The sequence below is a fragment of the Scyliorhinus canicula genome, chromosome 16 (assembly GCF_902713615.1).
Source record: "Scyliorhinus canicula chromosome 16, sScyCan1.1, whole genome shotgun sequence".
Lineage (NCBI taxonomy): Eukaryota > Metazoa > Chordata > Chondrichthyes > Carcharhiniformes > Scyliorhinidae > Scyliorhinus > Scyliorhinus canicula.
This window is the reverse complement of record NC_052161.1, coordinates 12,744,174-12,766,456: the sequence shown is the minus strand read 5'-3', so window position 1 is coordinate 12,766,456 and position 22,283 is coordinate 12,744,174. Positions and strand designations below refer to the sequence as shown.

General features: G+C 48.9%; 1 long non-coding RNA gene across 2 annotated transcripts in view; it reads left to right on the top strand.

The window, feature by feature from the left end:
• LOC119979735 overlaps positions 1 to 22,004 on the top strand; it is a 62,601-nt gene extending 40,597 nt beyond the window's left edge. Inside the window, exons 3-4 of one of the 2 annotated variants that reach the window (XR_005463774.1) lie at positions 6,865 to 6,967; positions 21,423 to 22,004. This is a non-coding gene — a long non-coding RNA (uncharacterized LOC119979735). Of the gene's footprint in view, positions 1 to 6,864; positions 6,976 to 21,422 lie in introns of both variants that reach the window. The other variant, XR_005463775.1, reaches the window with a different exon arrangement.
• Positions 22,005 to 22,283: the final 279 nt, after the last annotated feature.

Here is a 22,283-nt window from a genome sequence, read left to right as displayed (position 1 = left end):
ACCCTGTATTCATCTGACAATGCTTTCTGTACCTCACGATCTACCTCATGATTTCATTTTTCTTCATCTTCTCTTCGTGCCAAGACAGAAAATTATCCAGACGGAAATACAATCGTTTAATTGTTCCAACTCGTGAGCAACATTTCCAAATTTAGTCAACAAGCGCTCCCCAGACCAAAAGGGTTTAATCCCCAGTCCTTGAAGTAACTCAGGATGGGGGGGGGGGGGGGGGGGGGCAGGGGGGAGAGAGGGGTGGGGGGCGACAATCAGCTGAGAGCTTTGAGTTCAATTACTGCCCACTGACTCCTGCGGTGAGTGTGTGAGTGTTTGGTGAAGAAAGCTGCAGTCTGCAATCACGCTAGAGCAGTGATGGGCAACCTGCCGCCCGGGGGCCACCTGCCTCCCGGGGGCCACCTGCCGCCCGGAGGCCACCTGCCTCCCGGGGGCCACCTGCCGCCCGGGGGCCACCTGCCTCCTGGGGGCCACCTGCCGCCCGGGGGCCACCTGCCGCCCGGGGGCCACCTGCCTCCCGGGGGCCACCTGCCGCCCCCTCTGGTTTGAGTGGGGCCCACAAGACATTTTGTTGACCGTTGCCCACACGCAGGGTTGCCACATTGCACTGATATCTGTCCGTGTGGCTTTTTTCCTACCGGTCTGACTGAAGTGATTCACACGTAAACCGAGGGCAAGTGAAGTGAGGTGCTGATTGCTCACAACATTGACTGTGAGAGCTGTGCTCTGTATCCAATGTGTAAATATTTATTTTGCTTTTACCATTTGAAGTTGATTATAGTTCTATTGATATATAAGTGATTAAGTATTATCTATAGATTTATATAATAATCTTTATTGTCACAAGTAGGCTTACATTAACATTGCAATGAAGTTACTATGAAAAGACCCTAGTCGCCACATTCTGGCGCCTGTTCGGGTACACAGAGGGAGAATTCAGAATGTCCAAATTACCCAACAGCACGCCTTTCGGGACTTGTGGGAGGAAACCGGAGCACCCGGAGGAAACCCACGCAGACATGGGGAGAATGTGAAGACTCCGCACAGACAGTGACCCAAACCGGGAATCGAACCTGGGACTCTGCCGCTGTGAAGCAACAGTGCTACCTTGATTACACCTATCTAACGTATTTAATCTTGTTCATGGAGTCATGGTTAAGAAACAAGCCTGACTTCAATCTTGCAGCCCACTGAGATGAAGGAGGGCAACTTATGTGGCCCACTCACCGGCCTCGGTTGCCTTCCCATCACTGCTCCAAAGTCTGGGTTCACATACGAAGAATGGGCACATATCAATGGGCACAGCATTGGTTGAACTGCATCACGGCACAAGTCAATTTCAAAAATAATTTCAAAAATAATTTGAAAGGCTTCACTAACATTTGAGATGATGATCACTTAATCAGAACAAAAATAAAATCTTATCTGTTACAGGCAATCGCTTTTTTTCCAAATTCAGCCCTAAGTAGCCTCACCATAATGGAGATAGATGCACATGGAGACCAGTAAGGTTCCAGTTTGTGTCATTATTGCTGATGGATAGCAGTAATAAGGGCTTCAGTCTGATATGACAAATTTAGGTAGGCAGAAGAGGATGATTGACTGCACACAGGAATTAACTCAGCAACCATTATCTCCTTCGAACATTCGTAATCTTCAGAAAGTCCATCAAGAATAACACAAGTAGACCCAGTAGTGTCCTTTTCATACTTGGCACCAAGGTCGACTTTGCCTCTCGATGACCATTGAACATGGATCTTCCCTGAGAGTGAGAGCACACAGATGCCCCAGCTGGAAAGACCCAGAATCCACTGGGTCAAATCAAATCAGCTTACTGTACCTCATAGAATAGAATTTACAGTGCAGAAGGAGGCCATTCAGCCCATCGAGTCTGCAGCCTACCCAAAATCAACACCTCCACCCTCGCCCCATAACCCAGTAACCCCACCCAACACTAAGGGCAATTCTGGACACTAAGGGCAATTTAGCATGGCCAATCCACCTAACCTGCACATCTTTGGACTGTGGGAGGAAACCGGAGCACCCGGAGGAAACCCACGCACACACGGGGAGGATGTGCAGACTCCACACAGGCAGTGACCCAAGACAGAATTGAACCTGGGACCCTGGAGCCGTGAAGCAATTGTGCTATCCACAATGCTACTGTGGAGACGGTGCAACAAAATAAATGTTTCAGGTTACTGAAAACAAGGGGGGGGGGCGGCATGGTTAGCACTGTTGCTTTACAGCTCCAGGGTCCCAAGTTCGATTCCCAGCTTGGGTCACTGTCTGTGCGGAGTCTGCACGTTCTCCCTGTGTCTCCGTGGGTTTCCTCCGGGTGCTCCGGTTTCCTCCCACAAGCCCCGAAAGACGTGCTTGTTAGATGAATTGGACATTCTGATTTCTCCCTCAATGTACCCGAACAGGCGCTGGAATGTGGCAACTAGGAGATTTTCACAGTAACTTAATTACAGTGTTAATGTAAGCCTACTTGTGACACCAATAAAGAATATTATTATTTTAATTATTACAGCGGAAGTTAAACAGAGTCCTATGTCGGGGGTGTTCAGCCGGGTGTTTCCCCGCGTTGCAGCACCAAGAACGACCCCGCTATTAAATGGGACTCTGCTTCATTTCTGTGTCTTGGTCAGGACAATACTGCTAAGGCTGCACTTTGTCCCATTTACTGCATCAACGAGTTCCATTTTTAAACGGTGCCCTGATCTCTGAATCCCCCAGGCCGTTACCCTGTGACTGACCCTCCGGGACCCTCGGAGGAAACAGCGTATCCCGTCTGGTCTCGACCGCATCCAACAATCTGGCCAGGTCGGTATCCCCGATTCAATGGGCTGGCATGCGTGGTGAACTCATTGTGAGCTGTCTGGGGTTTCCTCTGTGGTATCGATTTACTTTGTTAGCGGGGAGCTGGCGGGACCGGTCCCGGCAAATCAGCCAGCAGGACCATCAGTTGGGACATGAAGCCCATTGGGCCTCGTTAAGTGGACCAATTAATGATTGATACTGGTGAGCTCCTCGCCGGGTCAAGCACTGGGAAGTTCCCGCTCGCTGCCATACTTCAAAACTTTCCCGTTAAATCATGTCCTGAGAGTTTCTAAACAAATGCAGAGCCAGGAAAATGGAGGGAGCCAGGGAAAGTGGATTTGGGAAGTCTATGATGTCAAGGAGGAGAGGTGAGATTAAAGTGATAAAGCAGAAAATGCTGAATAAACTAAGCCGTTCTGGAGGGATGGTGGTGCAGTGGTTAGCATTGCTGCCTCACAGCGCTGAGGACCCGGGTTTGAGGTGACACGGTGGTGCAGTGGTTAGCATTGCTGCCTCACAGCGCTGAGGACCCGGGTTTGATGTGACACGGTGGTGCAGTGGTTAGCACTGCTGCCTCACAGCGCTGAGGACCCGGGTTTGATGTGACACGGTGGTGCAATGGTTAGCATTGCTGCCTCACAGCGCTGAGGACCCGGGTTTGAGGTGACACGGTGGTGCAATGGTTAGCATTGCTGCCTCTCGACACTGAGGACCCGGGTTTGATCCTGGCCCCGGGTCACTGTCCTTTGGAGTTTGCACATTCTCCCCTTGTCTGCGTGGGTCTTGTGATGATAAGTAGATTGTCACCTGTATTCTCATCTGTATGTAAATAATAATATATGTAGAACGATTGTAGTTCCAGCATCCGACCACCAGGTAATGTGAATATGCAGGCACGTGACCAGGACACACCATGTATTCCAAGAGAAGCTGTTAGTAAGGAGTCTGTAGCAGTCGCATATCAGAGTAGCTCTATAGTATCTTGGTGTAAATTAACTGTATTAATCTTAGATATTTAGCCCTGTTGCCTCACGGCGCCGAGGTCCCAGGTTCGAATCCCGGCTCTGGGTCACTGTCTGTGTGGAGTTTGCACATTCTCCCCGTGTCTGCGTGGGTTTCGCCCCCACAACCCAAAGATGTGCAGAGTAGGTGGATTGGCCTCACTAAATTGCCCCTTAATTGGAAAAATGAATTGGGTATTCTAAATTTATAAAAAAAAAAAAAAAAAAAATTAATCTTAGATATTATAGCAATCCTTTAGAGTGGTGTTAGTAATAAATAGTTTTGTTGTAAAACAAAGTCTAAAGTTCTTTATTAACACTACCACATCAAGATTCAACATCAGCATAATCAAAGAACATTACAGGTCTCACCCCCACAACCAAAAAGATGTGCATGTTAGGAGGATTGGCCACTTTAAATTGCCCCTTAATTGGAAAAAAAGAATTGGGTACTCTTACATTTATTTATTTTTTTAAAATTTGGATTACCCAATTATTTTTTCCAATTAAGGGGCAATTTAGTGTGGCCTATACACCTATCCTGCACATTTTTGGGTTGTGGGGGCGAAACCCACGCAGACACAGGGAGAATGTGCAAACTCCACATGGACAGTGACCCAGAGTCAGGATCGAACCTGGGACCTCAGCGCCGTGAGGCAGCTGTGTTAACCACTAGGCCACCGTGCTGCCCTCCTCTTACATTTATAATAAATAAACTCAGCATCTGCCAGAACTGTGAACTCTGCTTCTCTCTCCACAGATGCTGCCAGACCAGCTGAGTTTATCCAGCATTCTCTGTTTTTATTTCAGTTTTCCAGCATCTGCAGTATTTTGCTTTTATTTGAGATTATAATGATGATGGTTTGAGGCAATAATTGAAGAGCAGACACATTCTGACCTTCACCAGTAAAACCCATGAAAGGTCATAAGTCCAAGATCTGTTTCTCACCCTGAGATTCTGCTTAACCAGTTGAGTATATCCAGCTCTTTCAGTTTCTATACCAGTAGAACTAACTGTATGGGAGAATAAATACATTTTAGATGTTAATAATCCATCTTATTAAAGCAAATGATGGGTTGAGTGAAGGTATAAATAGAATGTAAATGTCGCCACAGTCCCAGAGGACCATAGGCTCCCCTTTGCGAGCTTACTGGTGGTGATTTAACCTAAGGGTCACCACGCCTCAGGTGAGGGGCAAAGTTGAGAAGTCAGGGCCCTCATGAATAACCTCAGCCGGTTTGGGAATCGAACCACAGTGTTTTAAAAAAATAAATTTAGAGTACCCAATTCATTTTTTCCAATGAAGGGGCAATTTAGCATGGCCAATCCACCTACCCAGCATATCTTTAGGTTGTGGGGGCGAAACCCACACAAACACGGGGAGAATGTGGAAACTCTACACAGACAGTGACCCAGAGCCGGGATCAAACCTGGAACCCAGAGCCGGGATCAAACCTGGGACCTCGGCGCCGTGAGGCAGCAGGGCTAACCCACTGCTCGAACCCACAGTGTTGACGTAACTCTGCAACATGAACTAGCCGTCTAGCCAACCAACCCCACCCCTGTAAATAGAAGAGAAGGACATATTCATCAGATATGATGTGAACTATATGATTGTGTTTTTGAATCTGTATCTCAATTTCATCCAAAAGGTGATAATCACCATGTCGGGCAAGATTGAGATCATCTCCTGTAATCTTGCACATGGGGTGCAGCTCTTGAGGAAAGCTGGGTTATAGAGAATGGAGAATAATTGCACAGAGATGCACAGAAGTAATTACATAGAATTTACATCACAGAAACATGTAATTGATCCCAATGTCAGTGTTTACGCTCCAGAGGAGCCACCTGCTCTATTTGCTCCTTCTCACCCTATCACCATATCCCTTTCCCCCTCATGTACACATCCGGCGACCTCTTAAATACATCATTGTAAACCGTCTCAACCACTCAGTCCAGCGCACTTCATTTTAAAATTGTACCTTCTATCTTTATGGAATACCAAACGAGGGCAGCACGGTGGCTCAGTGTTTAGCACTGATGCCTCATGGCGCTGAGGACCCAGGTTCGATCCTGCCCTGCGGGTCACTGTCCATGTGGAGTTGGCACATTCTCCCTGTGTCTGCGTAGGTCATAGATTATCATAGAATTTAACTGGGCAGCACGGTGGCACAGTGGTTAGCATTGCCGCCTACGGCGCTGAGGACCTGGGTTCGAATCCTGGCCCTGGGTCACTGTCCGTGTGGAGTTTGCACATTCTCCCCGTGTCTGCGTGGGTTTCACCCCCACAACCCAAAAGATGTGCAGGGTAGATGGATTGGCCATGCTAAATTGCCCCTTAATTGGACAAAAATAATTGGGTGCTCTACGTTTATTAAAAATATATAATACTGACGGTTTTGTTCTTTATAATCAAGTAGAAAAGCTTCGAGAAACTTGGCAAGCAGCATAGTTGGAGTGTGATCATGGATTGAGGAGCTAGATTGAGGCACTGCAGCACCCCCGATGACAGCACAATGCAATTACAGCATGACAAATTGAAGTAGGCAGTATCCATTACCAATGTGGGCATTGGGATTTAGAATTGAGAGAAACTGAGACAGAAACCTAACAGCAGGAAGTACGGCTTTGTGGGCAATAGGAGATCTGGTGGAGCAGGAAAGAATGGAATAAAAATCAGGTGGCGGGGAGCAGCACGGTGGCCTAGTGGTTAGCATTGCTGCCTACGGCGCTGAGGACCTGGGTTCGAATCCCGGCCCTGGGTCACTGTCTGTGAGGAGTTTGCACATTCTCCCCGTGTCTGCGTGGGTTTCGCCCCCACAACCCAAAAGATGTGCAGGATAGGTGGATTGGCCACGTTAAATTGCCCCTTAATTGGAAAAAATAATTGGGTACTCTAAATTTATAAAAAAAAAAAAAAAAAATCAGGTGGCGTCATTAATGGATAAAAGATTACAATCCGTGCGTGAATGATTGAAATGTACTCCACTGTCAGGGGGAATAAATAATCACATTCTGTTTTGGCAGATCAGTAAAGTGTAATAGAGGAAAGTGTGTCGGGGAACATGTTACATGGAAATTAAGTATGACATTTACTGGGGAGTGCAGAGTTCCGCTCCAGTTGAACATGGTAAGTTGGTGAATACACTGATTTATTTATATATATATATTTATAATAAATGTAGAGTACCCAATTCATTTTTTCCAATTAAGGGGCAATTTAGTGTGTTCAATCCACCTACCCTGCACAACTTTAAAAAAAATAAATTTAGAGTACCCCATTCATTTTTCCAATTAAGGGGCAATTTAGCGTGTTCAATCCACCTAGCCTGCATATCTTTGGGTTGTGAGGGCGAAATCCATGCAAACACGGGGAGAATGTGAAATTAAATGAAAATGAAATGAAAATCGCTTATTGTCACGAGTAGGCTTCAAATGAAGTTACTGTGAAAAGCCCCTAGTTGCCACATTCCGGCGCCTGTTCGGGGAGGCTGCTGGCCTGCTTGGTCTGCTTTCAAAGCCAGCGATCTAGCTGTGTGCCCTACACGGGCAGTGACCTGGGGCTGGGATCAAACCGGGGTCTTCGGCGCCGTGAGTGCTAACCACTGTGCCATCCTAGGTTTACCTTTATAAATCAGTGCATTCGGGCAGCACGGTGGCACAGTAGGTTAGCCCTGATGCCTCATGGTGCCGAGGTCCCAGGTTCGATCCCAGCTCTGGGTCACTGTCCGTGTGGAGTTTGCACCTTCTCCCCGTGTCTGCGTGGGTTTCACCCCCACAACCCCCACAACAATGTGCAGGGTAGGTGGATTGGCCACGCTAAATTGCCCCTTAATTGGAAAAAAAGAGAATCCTGTTGACTCAAGCAGCAATAAATTGGAAAGTATTTGGGCGGGATTCTCGGTCCTGCCAGTCCCGTATTCCGGCACGGTTCACCCCCCCGCCGGCAATAGGATTCTCCATTCCACAGGCAGCCAATAGGGTTTCCCATTGTGGGCTACTCCACGCTGTCGGGAAACAGGCCGGTGAGGTGTGCTGACGACGAGGCGGAGGATCAAACCGGTGGAGAATCCTGCAGTTTAGAACCATTCAGAATTATGACAGGTTTGACACATTAGATAAAGAGTAACTTTTTCCACCGGCTTCAGAGTCCATAAGAAGAGGTCAAAGGTTTATTGGGAAAAGCCAGAGGGGAGATTAAGAGATTTTTAAAATATGGAGCGAGTTCTGATTATTTTAGAAGCGTTGCCTGAAAGGACATTGGAAGCAAATTCACTGGTAACTTTTAGAAGGGAATTGTTGAAAAGGAAACAGTTAGGGACGATGCTGCTGCCTCATGGCACCAAGGACCCAGGTCACTGTCCGTGTGGAGTTGGCGCATTCTCCCCGTGTCTGCGTGGGTCTCACCTGCACAACCCAAATGGGCAGTGACCCGGTGCCAGGATCAAATCCATGTCTTCGGTGCCGTGGGACAACAGTGCTAACCATTGTGCCACTGTGCATTTAACCTCTTTATCTCTTTTACCCCTCAACTCTCCCAGACAAGTTCTCTCTATTAACCTTTCCTGAGCTTAATTAAATTATCTACACACATACACACATAGAGACATATAGCGTTCTTTACAGAATAGCACAATATTAAAGCCATTTAGCCCCATGTCAGTGTTAACCCCTATTTAAACCTTGAAAAGGCTTTGAACAAAACGCTTCCATATTTATTGCAGAATTTCCTTTCCTGACAAAACTTTTCTTTGCCTCACAATGGCTCTCTGCAACAAGAGGACAAACATCTCCAGTTCATCGCTCTTTGTATTCCCAAATGGAAAGGTATCACAAGGATCTGTACTTACCTCAAAACCTGATTCGCTCGGCAACTTTACAATTTTGTAATGATTACTACCCTTCAAAGCTAAAAGAAGTAATTGTTAGAACTGAAACTGCTGAAAAAAAGCTCTTAAAATTCATTGCCCAACATGTTTTCACAACATATTGGAAAATCGTCTCAGCTCAGGTCTGCTCTGACATTTTGATTAAGAAAAATTGATGTATTTTCAGCAAACAATCATTGGTCATATTTTCTTAGTCTATCCAAAGGAAGCGACTGCTGATATAATCACTCTCTTCCTACCTCCCACTCTTTCTCCCTAAGTTAGGCTTTCTCTCTGAAATCAATAAGCATTTGTTAATAATTGGAATCTAAAACCTTTACGTTCAAAAAATCCTTTAGACTTATTTACAGCTTTACAAATTATTCAGACAAACAAAGATACCAAGAAATCCAGCCGCAGCCAAAAATGATGGGCCTTACATTGAATATCGGGGCGGCACAGTGGCGCAATGGTTAGCACTGCTGCCTCACGCCGCCGAGGACCCGGGTTCGATCCCAGCCCCGGGTCACTGTCTGTGCGGAGAATGTGCATTCTCCCTGTGTCTCGTGGGTCTCACCCCTACAACCCCAAGGTGTGCAGGGTAGGTGGATTGGCCTAGGTGGATGGGTAGGTGGATGGTTAGAGCTGGTTTAGCACAGTGGGCTAAACAGCTGGCTTGTAATGCAGACGAAGGCCAGCAGCGCGGGTTCAATTCCCGTACCAGCCTCCCCGAACAGGCGCTGGAATGTGGCAACTAGGGGCTTTTCACAGTAACTTCATTGAAGCCTACTTGTGACAATAATAGATTATTATTATTATTGGCCACGCTAAATTGCCCCTTAATTGGAAAAAAAAAAGAATTGGGTACTGTCCGTGTGGAGTTTGCACATTCTCCCTGTGTCTGCGTGGGTTTCACCCCCACAACCCAAAGATGTGCAGGCTAGGTGGATTGGCCACGTTAAATTGCCCCTTAATTGGAAAAAAAAATTGTATACTCTAAATTTATTTTTAAAAAGCTCATAAATATAGCAGAATTAGGTCATTTGGCCCATCTAGTCTGCTCCGCCATACTTTCATGGCTGATATGTTCCTCATCTGCTACCTACAATGCTACAGACCAAGAGCTGGATTGCAAAATCAGCCAGAGCATCTCCTCCCAGAACAGATGACCTAGGAGCAGGAGTAGGCAATTTATTTTTATTTTTTTAACAAATTTAGAGTACCCAATTATTTTTCTCACCAATTAAGGGCAAATTTAGCATGGCCAATCCACCTAACCTGCACATCTTTGGGTCGTGGGAGTGAAGCCCACACAGACACGGGGAGAATGTGCAAACTCCACACGGACAGTGACCCAGGGCTGGGATTCGAACCCGGGTCCTCAGCGCCGCAGTCACCGTGCGAACCACGGCGCCACATGCCACCCTGGGATCAGTCGGCAATTTAGCCTCCAGAGCCTAATACCTTCAATGTGATCATGGCTGATCCCATCCTGGCCTCAACTCCACCGTTCTGCCCGTTCTCTGTAACCCTTCAATCCATTACCAATTAAAAATCTGTCCAACTCCTCCTTAAATTTATTCACTGTCCCAGCATCCACCGCGCTCTGGGGGTAGCGAATTCCACAAATTCACAAGCCTTTGGGAGAAGTAGTTTGTCCTAAATTCTGTTTTGAATTTGCTGCCTCTTATTCAGAGACTATGGCCTCTCGTTCTAGAATACGAGGAAGCATCAGCTCCACCTCTGCTTTAACCAGACCTTTTAGTATCTTGTATACCTCACTTAGATCTGGAGAGAAGTGGGGTAGGATTCACTGTTGCCCGATTTCGTAATCAGCGATGGGCCGGAGAATCACTTTTGACGCTGAAATCGGAGTCTGCTTGACGGGGGTTTCGTATGCTCTGCTGCGTCTGAAATGGTGTCATCTCATCACGCGCCGCACGCACGTCACCTGAAGGCCCTCCCCCCCGAAGCTCCGCCCCAATGGGCCGAGTTCCCGACCGCGTGGTTGATGTGTGATCTCAGCAGTTGCGAACACTGCGTGGCGGCTGCAGACTGACCAGTATCGCCACAGAAGGGCGGGGGCGGTGCTGCTCCCGGAGGGGGGGGGCTTCGGCGAGGGCTGGGGGGCTGGTGGGGGGGGTGGCCAGGTGGGCACTATCTAGCAAATGCGACCGCTGCAGGTCGCCGGCATCGGCATGCGTGGCCACGGACCCGGCCATTCTCCAGCCGTTTTTACTGTGGGAGCCGGGGGTTTTAGGCGGCGCTGCTGCTAGCCCCTCATCGGTCGCAGGATCGCTGAGGGGGCGTCGCCGATTTCATTGACCCATAATGCCACAGGTCCTCTGCAGGTAGCCTCAAAAACGGTGAATCCAGCCCATTCCACATGATTTGCTGTGTATTATGGGCACAGCTATAGCTGAGAAGTCCCATCAGCTGACAGGAAAGACAGCCTCGGGGGAAACATCGGTTTAAATTCCAGGCTTCCGAGAGAGGCTGCTTCCTTCAAGTAAAAGCCTTAGATGCACAAAGAGGACAATTCGAAAGCAGGTTATTGTAAAAATTTTAATGAATGTTTTTGCTCTGTTGAAGCTTGCAATCGACAGGTTGCGGCAAATCTTCGACGGCTGATTTTTAAAAAAAGTCTATGTTGAGTCCTTTCTTTTGGGGAGGTTCTGCTTTGTTTCCGTGGGAAAATTTTGGCTGACCCATCCTTACTTTGCTTCAATTTTGATTTTTTTTGCATTTGCCCTAATCTGTGGCGTCTCCTTTAGTTGCTGCTCTGTATGAATATAACACGCAAGTGAATTCATAAGTGTGGCAATAAAGCACGACAGAAAATGAATGATGGCTGTTGTGGGTCCCTGGATGCCCGATGTGACAACAGAAGGTTCACAGTGCCATGCCATTTGTAGAATGTAGATGCCATGTCATGTGCGCACTTCCCAAAGGCAGGCCCATGGCTCATTCTCTGCTGATGTGTCAGCCTGCGCCGTTTCCTTTTAATCCGTGGCTTCCCATTGGCTTTCACGCTCGGGGGGCAGGGCGGGGAGGTTGTTGTGCTTTCTTTCCTATACTCTTTTCTCTGTCCTTTCTGTGGCTCTGTTCCAATTATGGCAATCAGTGAATTTGCTCTTCTTTCTATGTTATCTATGTCTTAATGCTTAGAGTCGCCAGGTATCGAATGATACCACCACAAGTTTCAACCGGCTATCGATCAAAGAGCCAAACACCAGTTAGTTAGTTCAAGGTCAAAGGTACTTTATTTACATACAATCAGTCATGCAACATAAACATTACTAGGTAACTACACCTATCGACTAAGACAACCTGTACTTAACTTCGGGCACCCGGCTTAGGCCAGAAAACAGTGGCCGCTATTCCATTCTGGATCTATCGAGTCCGAAGGAGTAACTGCTGCTCAGCTAGGCTCATCCGTCTGGTAGCGAGCGTTGAACGTGAACTTGCTCCTGGTGTTGCTGCAATTGGAGAGGGCCGTGACCAGGGTACCAGGACCAAGAGACAGCGAACATATGGTGGACTCTTCTCCTTATACTTAGGGTTTTTTGCGCTCTTTTGGGCGGTCCTTCGATTTGGGCCTTACTAATTGGGTGATCCCTGATCACTCCGTTCGATTCCTTAACCAATAAATGGGCGGGTTTCTGGATGGCTGGGCGTGTCCCAAGCGGTCACTGATCCCTGATGCAACCATCAATTCACACAAAACGAGGATTTGAAGTAAACTGTGGCTTTAATCGACTAGAACAGTGCCTGCCTGCGACTGCTCTGCTACTGAGAGCCGCCTACAGGGCTACTGCTCTTTATACCTCCTCTCAAGGGGGCGGAGCCAGGGGCGGAGCCCACAAAGGCACAAACATGATACATCACAGGTAATACCTTACAATGGTCCATAGGTGGAACCCTCATGGCCAACAGCATTGTACAGTGACATACATGGTGAATAGTTAATGCAATACGTTCACCACATTTACCCCCTGTTAAAAAAAATGAAGTCCGGCAGGGGTGAAGGGTTCACAAGTTCAGTCTGTCCGGCGCCCGGAACGTGCGCTGTAATCGCCGAAGCTCTGGTATCACAGCTGGCGTGGGTTTCAAACTCATCCGTGCGGGCATAGGCAGTGACGTTGCCGGTGCTGGCACAGACGCGGACTCCCGGACCGTGTCTTCTGGAGCTTCGTTCCTGTGGGTCGGTGAAGGAGGAATGGAGGGCGGGAGGGGGTGCGGGTGCGATGTAGGGGTTGGGGCGCTGGTCAGCGTAGGTTGGGCGGGGTAAGTTGGGGTGACGGTGGTAGTGAAACCTGCGGGTGCCAGGTCCTGGAGGGAAACCGTATCCTGTCGGCCGTCGGGGTGTTCTATGTATGCATACTGGGGGTTGGTGTGAAGAAGCTGGACCCTCTCGACCAGGGGGTCGGACTTATGGCTCCTGACATGTTTTCTGAGTAGGACGGGCCCCGGTGTCTTCAGCCAGGAGGGAAGCGAGACCCCGGAGGTGGATTTCCTGGGGAAAACAAACAGGTGGTCATGAGGGGTCTCGTTTGTGGCCGTGCAAAGGAGTGACCTAATAGAGTGGAGTGCGTTGGGGAGGACTTCCTGCCAGTGGGAAACTGAGAGATTCCTAGACCGTAGGGCCAGGAGGACGGCCTTCCAGACCGTCGCGTTCTCCCTCTCCACCTGCCCGTTTCCCTGGGGGTTATCACTGGTAGTTCTGCTCGAGGTGATGTCCTTACCGAGCAGGTACTGACGCAGTTCGTTGCTCATGAAGGACGAGCCCCGGTCGCTGTGGACATAATTGGGGAAATCAAACAGGGTGAAGACACTATGCAGGGCTTTAATAACGGTGACCACGGTCATGTCAGGGCAAGATATTGCAAAGGAGAAGCGGGAGAATTTGTCAGTGACGTTGAGGAAATATGTGTTGCGGTTGGTGGAGGGGTGGGGCCCTTTGAAATCAATACTGAGGCGCTCAAAGGGCCAGGATGCCTTTACCAGGTGGGCCTTATCCGGTCGATAGAAGTGCGGCTTACACTCCGCACAGATCTGGCAGTCCGTGGTCATGGCCCTGACCTCCTCGGTGGAGTAGGGCAGGTTGTGGGCCTTGATGTAGTGGAGAAGCCGGGTGACCCCCGGGTGGCAGAGGTCATCGTGGATAGCCCGGAGTCGGTCATCTTGCGCGTTGGCGCACGTGCCGCGGGACAGGGCATCTGGGGGCTCGTTGAGCTTCCCAGTTCGATACACTATATCGTAATTATAGGTGGAGAGTTCGATCCTCCACCTCAAGATCTTATCATTCTTGATCTTGCCCCGCTGTGAATTATCAAACATGAAGGCTTCCGATTGTTGGTTGATGACGAGGGTAAACCTCCTACCAGCAAGGTAGTGCCTCCAGTGCCGAACAGCTTACATGATGGCTTGGGCTTCTTTTTCGACCGAGGAGTGTCAAATTTCGGAGGCGGTGAGGGTACGTGAAAAAAATGCTACTGGCCTGCCTGCCTGATTGAGGGTAGGGGTGAGGGCGATGTCTGACGCGTCGCTCTCCACCTGGAAGGGGACAGACTCGTTCCTCCGCGTGCATCGCGGCTTTGGCGATGTCCGCCTTGATGCAGCTGAAGGCCTGGCTGGCCTCGGCCGCCAGTGGGAAGATTCTGGCCTTGATCAGTGGGCGGGCTTTGTCCGCATAGTTGGGGACCCATTGGGCGTAATAGGAAAAGAACCTGTGGCACCTCTTCAGGGGCCTTGGGGCAGTGGGGAAGGGGGAGTTGCAGTAGGGGACGCATACAGTTGGGGTCGGGTCCTAGAACTCCGTTTTCCACGACGTAGCCGAGGATGGCTAGTTTGGTTGTGCGGAAAACACATTTCTCCTTGTTGTAAGTGAGGTTGAGGGTTTGGGCGGTTTGGAGAAATCTTTGGAGGTTGGCATCGTGGTCCTGCTGATCATGGCCGCAGATGGTGACGTTGTCCAAGTACGGAAATGTGGCCCACAGCCCGTACTGGTCCACCATTCGGTCCATCGTTCTTTGGAAGACCAAAACCCCGTTTGTGACGCCGAAGGGGACCCGGAGGAAGTGGGCGAGGTGGCCGTCTGCCTCAAAGGCCGTGTTGTGGAGGTCCTCCGGGCGGATTGGGAGATGGTGGTATGCAGACTTCAGATCTACCGTGGAGAACACCCGGTAGTGTGCGATCTGGTTTACCATATCAGCGATCCGGGGAAGGGGGTAATCATCGAGGTGCATGTACCGGTTTATGGTCTGGCTGTAGTCTATAACCATCCAGTTCTTTTCCCCGATCCTGACGACCACCACCTCGGCTCTTCAGGGGCTATTGCTGGCCTCGATGATCCCCTCCCGCAAGAGTAGCTGGACCTCGGACCTGATAAAAGTCCTGTCCTGGATGCTGTACCGCCTGCTTCTGGTGACGACTGGCTTACAGTCGGCGGTGAGGTTTGTGAAGAGCAGGAGAGGGTCGACCTTCAGGGTCGCGAGGCAACAAACGGTGAGTGGGGGCAGCACGGTGGCCTAGTGGTTAGCACAACCGCCTCACGGCGCTGAGGTCCCAGGTTCGATCCCGGCTCTGAGTCACTGTCCGTGTGGAGTTTGCACATTCTCCCCGTGTCTGCGTGGGTTTCGCCCCCACAACCCAAAAATGTGCAGAGTAGGTAGATTGGCCACGCTAAATTGCCCCTTAATTGGAAAAAATAATTGGCTAATCTAAATTTATAAAAAAAAAACAAAAACAAACGGTGAGTGGGTGTAGGGGCCAGCTGAACTTTAGGGTTAGGCTCCTGAGGTTGCATTGGAAGTCCAGTCCCAATAGGAGAGGAGCAAAGAGGTCAGGGAGTACATATAACTTAAAATCATCGCGAGGGGAGCGGTAATGCACCCCCAGATCTGCACCGAGTGTGACCCAGAAGCGAGGGAGATGGTTTGATGCACCGGGATGACTGGGAGCGAGCAGCGCCTTACCATGTCTGGATGAATAAAGCTCTCCGTGCTCCCGGAGTCGAACAGGCAAGGTGTTTCATGTCCATTTACCCGAACGGTCATCATGGAGCTCCGGAGATGTTTGGGTCGCGACTTGTCAAGGGTGACCGCACTGAGTTGCAGGTAGCCGGCGTGGTCGGAGGTGCTGGGGTGGTTCCAAGATGGCTGCCCCCGTCGGTCGCACGTGTCGGGCGGCGAGGAAGATGGCACCCAAGATGGTGGCCCCCGTGAGTCGCACACGTTGTGCGGGCTTAAAGATGGCTGTCCCCACGGACAACACGAGGCCGGTGACGCGACCAAGGGGCACGGAGCCGGCAGGCAAGCTGCTACACTGCGGCATCTGCGGGTCTGTGAGTCTGAGGATCGGGCTGCAATTTTGAGGGTTTGGACCTGGCCAGGCAAACCTTAGCGAAATGTCCTATTTTCCCGCAGTCGCTGCAGTTCGCGTTCGGGGCCGGGCAGCGCTGCCTGGGGTGCTGATGCTGATGCAGAAATAGTAGGGTAGCCCCCCGTGTTGGGCGGGCAGCCGCGCAGCACAGGCCTGGGGTACTCTCTGGTCGGGGGTCCATGAGGGGATCGCGTGCTCAGACGGGAACGCATTGAGGCTTTGGAACACTACTTCTAGTGAGGAGGCTAGCTTTAGCGTCTCTTCCAGGTCCAGGGTACCTTTCTCGAGTTGGCGCTGTCTCACGTTGTTGGACCTGACTCCAGCCACGTAGGCGTCCCGGACGGCGAGGTCCATATGTTGAGTGGCCGTAACGGCCTGGTAGTTGCAACTGCGCGCAAGGACTTTGAGGTCGCGTAGGTACTCCTCCAGCGATTCCCCGGGGCGTTGGTGGCGAGTAGTGAGGAGATGCCGCGTGTACACCTCGTTCACTGGCCTTACGTATAGACGCTTCAGCATCGCGAGGGCGTCTGCATAGGTGGAGGCTTCCTCGAGTTGTACAGAGATTCGATGGCTCACCCGGGCATGGAGGAGGCTCAGCTTCTGATCGTCAGAGATGGAGGCGAGGAGGAGGCGGCGAGGTAGCTCTCGAAACAGCGGAGCCAGAGCAAAATAATCCCTTTGGCCTCCGCGGCCTGTGGGCCGAGTTGCAGTCGGTCAGGCTGAGGGCCGATTCCATAGTGGTGTTGTAGTCGATTAAATTGATGCGACCATCAATTCACGCGAAACAGAGAGTAGATGTAAACTGTGGCTTTAATCGACTAGAACAGTGCCTGTCTGCGACTGCTCGGCTACTGAGAGCCGCCTACAGGTCTACTGCTCTTTATACCTCCCCTCAAGGGGCGGAACCAGGGGCGGAGCCCACAAAGGCACCAACATGATACATCCCAGGTAATACCTTACAATGGTCCATAGGTGGAGCCCTCATGGGCAACAGCGTGGTACAGTGACATACATGGTGAATGGTTAATGCAATACGTTCACCACATTGCCGAAATGTCTGGGACTGTCCCGGTTGCTCGAGTACCAGTCCTTTGTTTTGGGGAAGGTGGGCCATCAAATGCTAATCGGCCCCATTAAAATGCTAATTGGACGAAGTTTCGATACCATCTGGACTTCTTGCTGACAAATATGCATTTCAGGCTCTGAGCCGGCCTGAGTCTTGGCTTGTCCGTTTTACCCGCTAGGCTTTGCGAGGTTCTCCGTACCTAGTTGGAAGTGGCCGTCCCAGATGGCTACAAGGTGGGTCGCAAGTCTGCCTCAGTCAGAACACGAACCAAATCCATACTGTCGGCATTATTCCGAACCACACACTCGCTATCCAGCCGCTGAGCCCAACCAGCCTCCCAGAATATAGAGGGGCTTGTCAAACGTTCATCGGTCGGATTCAGTGCATTTAAAATGTCGGCCCTAGAAACGAGGATAAGCCTGGGAAGCTGCAGAAGGGTCCAGGTCAAACAGTGGTGCTTTCCAATCAGACGATGTGATGCACTTGATCACTAATCATGTGACGGACAATGCCACTTGATCCCCATGGACCAATCAATTCACTGGAAAAGTATGGACACAAAATGGTGGAATTCTCTGTGTGAGTATAATTGGGAAGTTACCGCCCCCCCCCCCCCCCCCCCCCCCCCCCCCCACTCCCCATGACAGCTAATTTGCAATGTCAATCTATTCCTAAATCTACCACCAATCTCATTAGCATAAGTAAAAATCAGCACAAAGATAGTGGCCAAGGAAGGCGTGGAGTTCACATCACACATTCCCTCTTTCAGTCTGAAAATTAAAGTTTCAAGCAACCGAACCATCACTCATGCACATTAGCAGCAGCAGCAATGGTGGAAGCTTTTAAATTTTTAATGTAACTCACACTGATGCCACAAAGATGAATTCAAAAGGGACAGAAAAAGAGTGTCGGATCTCAATGAAGGTACATTGAGAATCGCTTCAAAATAAAATGCAACTTTTGCACATTCTCCCCGTGTCTGCGTGGGTTTCACCCCCACAACCCAAAGATGTGCAGGGTAGGCGAATTGGCCATGCTAAATTGCCCCTTAATTGGAAAAAAATAAAATAAATAAATAAATTGTAACAGAACAGCAGACTTCTGCTTTTGCCTAAATTTCTAGGTGTAAATTTATAACTAATTTGAAGTAGCTTAATTGCAGGAAATTTGTGTATACAGATCTTTAGCCTGTGGATGAAGCTATTTTAATGAGTCAAGATGCATTGAGGAGCATTACTAAGTGTGTCATACCAAATGTAAGAACCAGCAATGCAGTGATATTTTTCCTGCTGGGGAACTGGAATGTAACACACACATAAATTATGTGTATAGGAGTCATTCTTCCTGTTCGTTTGGCATCACAGTGGCGCAGTGGTAGCACTGCAGTCTCACGGCGCCGAGGTCCCAGGTTCGATCCCAGCCCTGGGTCACTGTCCGTGTGGAGTTTGCACATTCTCCCCGTCTTTGCGCGGGTTTTGCCCCCACAACCCAAAGATGTGCAGAGTAGGTGGATTGGCCACGCTAAATTGCTCTTTAATTGGAAAAAAATAATTGGGTACTCTAAATTTTTTTTTAAATCTTCCAGTTCTTTTGCAGATACAAAACAATTGTAAATTTGTTTGAAGTCTGGATGCACATTCCTAATTTCAATCCTTTAGTCGTTAGGTAGAATAAACATTATTCCTCTTATTTGGGGTGATTAAAGAAGGTGATTAAAGAACCGTGTTCCAAATATTCGGCAGCTCTGACAAAATTCAATTCCCACCGCCGATTTAAGATTGTTCTTTTCTTCAAGAACATAGAACATACAGTGCAGAAGGAGGCCATTCGGCCCATCGAGTCTGCACCAACCCACTTAAGCCCTCACTTCCACCCTATCCCAATAACCCAATAACCCCTCCTATCCCGATTTGGACACTAAGGGCAATTTATCACGTCCAATCCACATAACCGGCACGTCTTTGGACTGTGAGAGGAAACTAGAGCACCCGGAGGAAACCCACGCGGACACGGGGACAACATGTAGACCCATTTTGCAGAGCAGCCCCAATCTTTTGACTCTCCTCTGCGCCCCCACTGCAACCTCAGGGCGCCCCCACTTCACCCAATGTACCTCTTCTGGGGTCCTCGAGTCCCCCCTCACCCCACCTTTTATGGGCACTGCTTAACTGTGCCAGGCTGGCAGTGTCAAGGTGCCCAGGTGCCGGGGGGAGTGCCAGTGTGCCACCCTGCCCTGTCTCTGTCCACCCGGAGGCCTCCACTCCCCAGCGAGGCCCCTCTAGGTGCCATCATGACTGGTTCACCACTCTGTGAACCAATACCAAACGGCATCGGGGTGAGTCCTCGCTGGAAAGGTCAGGGTCCCTGGCGAATTGGGCCATCGCATATTTAAATAAGGCTATAGGCTCATTTAAACATGCACGGCTGGATCTCTTCCAGCTAGAACGAGATCCAGATCACGACGTCTCGCGAGATTAGACTGTAAGTCCATAAGACCCGAAGACATAGGAGCAGAATTAGGCCACTTGGCCCAGCGAGTCTGCTCCGCCATTCAATCATGGCTGATATTTTCCTCATCCCCATTCTCCTGCTTTCTCCCCATAACCCCTGATCCCCTTATTAATCAAGAACCTATCTATCTCTGTCTTAAAGACACTCAGTGATTTGGCCTCCACAGCCTTCTGCGGCAAAGAAATTCCTCTTCATCTCAGTTTTAAAGGATCGTCACTTCAGTCTGAGGCTGTGTCCTCTGGTTCTAGTTTTTCCTACCGACGGAACCATCCTCTCCACGTCCACTCTATCCAGGCCTCTCAGTATCCTGTAAGTTTCAATAAGATCCCCCCCTCATCCTTCTAAACTCCATCGAGTACAGACACAGAGTCCTCAACCGCCCCTCAAATGACAAGTTCTTCATTCCAGGGATAATTTTTGTGAACCTCCTCTGGACCCTTTCCAAGGCCAAGACATCCTTCCTTAGATACAGGGCGCAGTAATGCTAACAATACTCCAAATGGGTCTGACCAGAGCCTTATACAGCCTCAGAAGTACATCCCTGCTCTTGTATTCTAGCCCTCTCAACGTGAATGCAAAATTGCATTTGCGTTCCTAACTGCCGACTGAACCTGTACTTTAACCTTAAGAGAATCTTGAACATTGACTCCCTTTGTGCTTCTGATTTCTGAAGCCTTTTCTCATTTAGAAAATAGTCTATGCCTCTATTCTTCGTACCAAAGTGCATAACCTCACACTTTTCCACATTGTATTCCATCTGCCACTTCTTTGCTCACTCTCCTAGCCTGTCCAAGTCCTTCTGCAGCCCCCCTGCTTCCTCAATATTACCTGTCCCTCTGCATATCTTTGTATCAACTGCAAACTTAGCAATAATGCCCTCAATTCCTTCTTTCAGACCGTTAATATATATTGTGAAAAGTTGTGGTCCCAACACCGACCCCTGAGGCACACCACTAATCATCGGCTGCCATCCTGAAAAAGACCCCTTTATCCCCACTCTCTGCCTTCTGCCAGTCAGCCAATCCTCTATCCATGCCAGGATCTGGTGCCAGGGGCTGGTTTAGCTCATTGGGCTAAATCGCTGGCTTTGAAAGCAGACCAAGGCAGGCCAGCAGCACGGTTCGATTCCCGAACCAGCCTCCCCGGACAAGAGCCGGAATGTGGCGACTAGGGGGCTTTTCACAGTAACCTCATTGAAGCCTACTCGTGGCAATAAGCGATTTTCATTTCATTTCATTTTCATCTTACCCTTAACACCATGGACTCTTATTTAACAGCCTCCTATACGGCACTTCCCTCATGTCTTTGTAGTTACCTTTATTCAATTGCAATACTGCTACATCTGATTCCAGCTTGCCCCTCCCAAACTGCAGGAGAAATCACATTATGGTCATTGCCCCTTCACCTTAAGTTCCGTAATCAGGTTCCACTGAATCTCGCGAGATGTTTCGAGCGTCGAGATTCCCGATGGAATCCTACATATCCTTCCTAAAGTCTGGTGCCCAGAACAGCTCCCAAATCTCCACGGATCTGTATAAAGGAAGCATGACTTCAATCCCCTTGTATTCTAGTCCCCCAGATATAATGACCAGCAATCCATTAGCCTTTTAATTATTCTCTACTCATGATCTATCAGTTAATGGTTATCAAACAACAGAACACAATATAAAGTTCTAAGATTCTCAGTTTTAAAATTACTTTAATCTGCAGGCTCGCTGTATGTTATCCAATTGCTAACATTGCTTCTATTTTAATAGCTCTTTCTGAAGCGGTGTGCAGAGTGTCTGAAGAACAGCTGCCTGTTGCTAAGGTGAAGCTGGATTGAACTTGGCGTGTCTCTTGGAGATCACAAAGGCTAATGGATGGAAATAGTCGCAACCCGTAGGACTGTGGGAACTTTGGAGATTGGTGGTTACCCTTCATATCCTCACTTGTGTCAAAGCCAGTATATGAAATCCAAAAGAAATATCTAAAAGATGTAGAATTCGATTTAATTGTTTAGCGTTGTTGGTATTTGAGATAATTAGCTGCAAAATGGTGACATACACTTTAATCGACACACCAAAGACATTTAAATATGTAGATTGTTGGATTTGACTCTTAATATTGCAATTTTCTGCAATTATTGCCTTTTGTACACGCAAATGAAACACTGTTAGTGTGATGTGAAATGCGATTTTCATTTTATTTGGTCCTCTGGGTGTTCCATCTCAGAACAAGCTTAATTAGATGGTGTATTAATAGATTGACTTATTAATAAATGGAACTTGTAACAAATGGCTGATTATAATAGCCAGAAATTGAAGGTTAATGAGATTTAAAAGAACTGGGTGCCATAATTGAACACACTTCAGCTTTACTGATGTCTAGACTCTACCTGAATAAACTTTGCTAAAAATACTTTTGCTTACGTTATTCAAACAAACCAAAGATGTCAATGCCCAGATCCTCTCTGTAACAACCCTCCGGAGATCCCAGGGATGCCCTAATCGATCTCCCCATGGGGCCCGTGGAATACCAGCTTCCCCACTACTGGACAGAGGCTCTCCCAGCTGGATCTCGTAATTCGATTGTATAAAAGCCGGCCTGTACAGGGACCGGCACCCTGGCTGTCCCGA